The sequence below is a fragment of the Xiphias gladius genome, chromosome 22 (genome assembly GCF_016859285.1).
Source record: "Xiphias gladius isolate SHS-SW01 ecotype Sanya breed wild chromosome 22, ASM1685928v1, whole genome shotgun sequence".
Lineage (NCBI taxonomy): Eukaryota > Metazoa > Chordata > Actinopteri > Istiophoriformes > Xiphiidae > Xiphias > Xiphias gladius.
Genome location: NC_053421.1, coordinates 25,961,649 through 25,967,784, shown reverse-complemented (window position 1 = coordinate 25,967,784; position 6,136 = coordinate 25,961,649).

Below are 6,136 nucleotides of genomic sequence, written 5' to 3'. Positions count from 1 at the left end.
GTTATTAATCATGACATAAAAGTTTTGTTGTTAAGAACTGGAGGATTTCCTCTCTTGGCAGTGTTATCTATTGCTTGCAGATGACAGAAAATGCAATTTAGTGTTGATTTCCACATTCAGACTTTACCATTTATCACTTCTTCCTTGACAGAAAAGATGAGCTTTACGTCATAAATGTACGTACTGGGGGTGAGGAAAAGCACCAAAGCAAATGTGTGTGTCACTGTGTGAAAAGACTAATAGATTATGGACTCTTGTCAATTTCCAGGTTGGAGAGAAAACTCTCCCAACCACAAAGCATTTAACCAAAGTGACACCTGAGGAAAAATCAATGGCTAATTTAAGACACCGCTTTTTCATGTAGGTGAATTGTTTCTGTCCTTTTGTTTCTGGTTCTCTCGCAAGACTGGCAGTAATGAAAAAAAAACAAAAACAAAAACATGGCAACACTCCCTTAAAGTTATTATTTCCTTCTGTAAAGTGTCACTATTGTTAAAAATCAATGACTAATTTAAGGAAGCATTGTTTAATTGGTTCCACTGATGGGAAAAATGAAAACGGATGTGTAAGTAATGAAAAAACACTACTTGCCTTAATTTGTCAGAGCAGGTTACGAGCCAACCCTATTACAGTCCCCACTCTTGGATTTTTTTATTGATTTTCTGTAGTGCAGGGAATTGCCGTTAACTTTAAACACCTGATTGCTTCCCCGAGGATATTTAACAACATCTAATCCGACATGTACAAAACCAAGAGCAGCAGCGAAGCTTTTAATATGACGAATGGCGCTTAAAATTCGGGCTTCTCCCTTTAAAATGGCAATGATCTGTGGCAATGACCTGTCTGTTCACCAGCGAGACAGGACTATACACGTACAATAATACCCTGCCTAGCACACAATGCACTTAAGATTCTAACAAACTTAATTAAGTGTAATTATATCAGCGTGGTTTGCTTTTAAAATCACATCTCTAATCATTTCAGAAAAACTCAGCGTTGCTCAGATTCCTCTCAGGTGTGAGGGCAAGACTTTTTTTTTTTTTTGGGGGGGGATGGGGGTGTGGACATTTTTATGGACTTTACTTTCTAAAATTGAAACTTGAACATTTTGGATATTTTACAGGCTGAACGTAGTATATTTCAGCCCCCTGCGACATAGTTGGCATTTCCACCACCGGAACCGTGTTCGTGGCGGCGGGAAGAAGGCTTTGAAACGGCAGTTAGACCAAAATGACATTAAAGAAAATAGGATTCAGAAGTTAACTGAGTAACACATGAAATATACAAATAATTAGAACGTTTCACAGGCATTCTAGCAGTGGTTGAAAAGTAACTAAGCACATTAAATCAGGCACCGCATATAAGCGCAATCCTGAGGTACTTGTACTTTACTAACGAATATTGATTTGTTGCTACTTTATACTTTAATTTCACCACATTTCCAAGCATTAATATTCCACTTTTCACTCCACTACGTTTATTCAGCAGCTGTAGTTACTTTGCAGATTCACAATTTAAAAAAACCCATGATGATCATGTAAAATATGAGGCATTGCTATACAGTACAGTACAGTAAAAACCACCCCACCGTGTATCAAATAGGGTAAATGAGCTCCACCACAGCCAGATATAATATGCGTCTTACATGTGAATGCATCGGTAATAACAATCCAATGATAGGCCATTTTAACAGAGGCCATTTTGCCTGTACAGTGAGAACTTTGAGTTTTATACTTTAAGTTTTGCTGATAATACTTTTACTTAAATAAAATTTTGAATGCGGGACTTTTACATGGAATGTTTTTTATTTAACTCTTAGTTAAGTAGAGGATCCCAATACTTCTTCCACCACCGCTTTCTGATGGGGGGAGGGGGTTTGAAGTCCTATGCAAGGAGAACCAGTTGCTGCCTGTGGTTTTTACTTTTGCTGTTCAAAAGAACTTCACGGTTTTTGCCGACCGGACGCATATGACTGCGAGGCCCATTCAAACTCGCATCATTGAAATCCCATGCAAATGCCTTGGCGCTTTAAATGCGTGGTGAGCCTCTCATGATGGGTGTGCCGGTGGGGCAGCAGCTCTGCGGCATTTTACACCTGTATGTAGTGAAGAGTCTTAAGGTCCCTTGCAGGATTACTCGTCTTACACCTTTTGAAGGCTGAAAATCGCCACGCAAATCCTGTTATCTGGCCCCGGTTCAGGAAATCGGGGCCTCGGCCATCAACATATTTACCATTTACGGACATATGCTTTACATCCTGTGCCGCCAGCCAAGTCCTCCCCTCCTCTTCTGCACTAACGGCTAATATTCTGTGTATCTGAACTGTGAATTGTGGTCCTCCCCCACTGTAACAAACAGATGGCCGCTCGATCTTGAGTCATCACAAACCCATTATGAGAGTGACTTGTCCTCAGCCGGGCCGCCTTGATTCGTGCCCGATGGCTCTCGCCAGTGTTTGCTCAGGCTCTTAAGTCATCCTCGGGCTTCGTGACACACTGTGTTTGCTCAGGTTAAATGGCTTGTGTTGCCCGTGGAGTTCCCTGATTGGCTGTGGCACTGCGGTGTTTGACGAGCGAAATGACACCGAGCGGCCCCCGCCGCAGCAAATGTGTTTGGCTGTTTGAAACAAGTTGGCTTTTAATACAGTGTGTTTACACACCAAAAAGCCCTAAGTGTGTTTCTATCTGTGTTGCCAGGGTCTATCAGTGGCCAGACCAGTGAGCATAAATCATTCAGGGGTAATTCAGAGGAACAACAGAGGCTCTAAGAGGAAAAAGCAGGGAAATTATAAAGCCTCTATAATGGAGGCCCCTATTACAGCTGCTGGTCCAGTTTAAGAAGGCCTTATAAATGGTTTTATTATCGAGGATGCTCTGTTTTGGCCAGCCAACCAGCATTAAGCCTACATCTGTCCAAAATCACCTGGTGAACTCTATTTTACTGTACTCCCGAACACCATTCTGAGTTGTAATCAAAAACTTCCCAGAGCATCTCCATTTTCTTCAGAGGTTCCGATTCCCAAACCCTGACTCAAATCAACATTTTTTTTTTGTTTTTGTTTTTCGTGTTTTTCAATTACAGAACACACCGGGGTCATAATTGTTCGCTAGCAGTCACCCCTGTGCACGGATCAAAGGTCTCAGAGATGCTGCTGACTGCCGAAACAAGCCTCGTCGTGGTCTAATTTAACAGAGCTGCTGTGGTTTTAAGCGGGTTTCGGGCAACGCCGCTGGTTCCTCGCTCATTACACTTTTTCACTCGCTTATTCCTGATCATATTCCTGCTCCAGAGCAGACGAAACACAAAAGCTGCCCCCCTCCCCCCTCAACACAAAAGCCTGTGACAGTAATAAATAGCCTCCATGATCCAGGTTTAGAAAGCTGTGAAATTGGATATTGAGATGCTGGGGAGCTGCGGGTCGGGAGTAGTTTCAGACTAGACTGTGGGAATCGTCTAATCCGATCACTGGGAATGTAAGATGGGCTAATCGCCTAACAGGCCCGGTCTCTTGTGCCCACGGGGCAGTGGCGGTGGGGAATTGCTGCCGAGCTCGTTTTGAATGGGGATTTATCAAGTCTTTAGATTCGTAGACACTCGTAAAAATACTTTTATGTCTTGGGCTTGTCACAGTGTTGGCACATGAGTTGAGTGATGAAATGTTATTCTGTAGTGCAGTATGTCCAGGGTATGGCCTGCACCGCAATGGAGAAAACACTCCAACAAGGACAGTTTTTTTGTTTTCATTCTTTATACAATTTTATTGGGTGGCATCATGCTTGTTTTACACAAGAACTCATAAAACGCATTGAAGAGACTTTTGTAAAAGGACACTTAATGTAAAGCTGTTTTGAACTCCCTTCCTTCATCGGTGAAATGAGATTGATAACAAAATCTCGTGCCAGACTGGCTCTCACACCCGACGCATGGTGCAAACTACCTGCTAACGCAATCCTGTTGCATATACATGTATGTAGGTGCTAGCTAAGGCTAAGGCAGTTAATTAGCATTCAAGTAACAGCAATCTTTTGAATATACAGCTATATCTTTCTCGGTATCCATGTCTTTTAGGATGTGATGTGGAATCATTTTCTTCGGAGTGAGGCCAGTTGGAAAGTGACGTTACCTCCTACTCAAACAGCTGCGAATAGCCCAAAATTTTGAAAATAAAAATCAGTTTTTCCTCTCAAAAACACACACACACACACACACAAAAACCTCATTATTTCCTTCCAGATTTATTGTCTGGGCGTAAAAAGTCTTCTTAACCTTTATTTAGATCGTCACTGGACACTAAAATGCTTTTTTGCATTCATGAAATCTTTTCACGTTAACAGTTCTTTCAGGCAGGTTGATTCAGAATATTTATTTTGTGGAGGTGAATCTGAGGAGTGCACTACTGCTTTTAAATCAAGAATTAATTAACAAGAAACAATATTGATGAATAAATAAAATGCACAAAGGAAACTGAGTTGCAGGGGAGGCTCATCAAACAGTTTTTATGTAGTCATAGAAGAGGCTGCATCAGAATCCAGTTTCAGGTATTTAATGTATAAAAGCCTCAGAATGGATTCATTAAACAGTAGACCGGCTCTCAGTGGAGACTTTTAGTGTCCCATGATGCTCTGTATTCTGTTTTTGAAGCTTTTCCAAGAATGTCGAAGACATTGGCCCATATTTGCTATTTTTGAGATTTTTTAAAAAATTTCCAGAGACGGAGCAATTTCACAAAATAACAGCTACAAATGAGTTTGGTGTAAAATAATCAGTATTGGCAACTTCCTCCCAAACTCTCAAATCGGTGGAGCCCTAACCCCATCTCTCCAGCTCTGGCCCTGGCACGCCACCCGTCTCTTCACCTTCCACAATGTCGTTTGATCTCTGCAACGCTGTCAATGCTGCGGATCAGCCTCGCAACAGACCTTGTAGCCACAGCCACCCAGCGAGGTGGCTAACCATCTGTCACCGGAGCCCGGAGACCTTGGGCGGCAAAGGGCCCAACCCCCCCCCCCCATCTCCACCTCTCCACCCCACCCTCACCCCCTCCCAGGGCCCATTAGCTCTCCCTAATGTAGCCACTGTAGCTCCAAGAGGGTCCCTAACAGGGACAAAATGGACTGCTACTTATCCTCCCTAATTCCCAAATGAGTTCTCTTTAGCATATACATAATTCATTTCTTGAAGTGACTTACAGGCGCCTTTCACCCATTTAGCAAATACTCATGTCAGGTTTATCTTTCAGGTGCGTAAATCTGATTGCAGCAGCTGTAAACCTCGTGGAGAGATTAATCTCGGTGGGAGGAAAAGTACGTGTGCGTGAAACACAGACGCGAAAAAAAGACAACAGAAAACAGTCTGGATCTCAGAGTCCTGCAACGGGATTTAAATAGCAAGTGAGGAGCCTGCAGAGCCTGGAAAAGTGTACTAATGTAGTCAGATGAAGATAGATATTACAGGGGTAAATTTAGACCACCTCACATTCATAATACCTTTAAATAGGCTTAAGAGGAGGACTAGAAATAGGCTCTGAAAATTAATTATTTTCAGTAGATTTCTTCTTCTTGCTTTCGTTTCCACAGGCGTATTAATTCTTTCTCTGTGAATATGTGGCAGCCATGTCAAATCTACTAAATAATGCACTTCTTACGATACACCTTAATTTCTTGGAGAACTCATGGGGTATTCGCCAATTAAACCGAATGCAGGCGGTGATGTTCCAGCAGCATTTTTCCTAGAGTTATTCTGTTTCCCTGTACAAGTTGAACTGTGATGATTGGTGGATAGGGAAGCTGGGGAAAAGCAGTGAAAATGAAATGCGCGCTCAGGGGTCAGTCATGAGGTCCGTAAACTGGACTCTTTTTATTTAACCATCAAATCAAAGTAAGATTTCCGAGTTTGCAGTAGGGATTCGAGTGGATTTTGGGGGGGGCCATCGAGCAGTCAATCGAAGATGGTAAACACAAATATAAAAACAGTTTAACTACTGCTTCACCGCTTGATATTGCGTGAGGTAAATCTGAAAAGCTAAACCCTGGAGGCATCGTGTCTTGGCCTTAAATTAGATCGCATGTGATGCAAATAGACACACACTGAAATAAGCAAACAATTGTCAACACACCGAAGCAGTTCACAGACACTA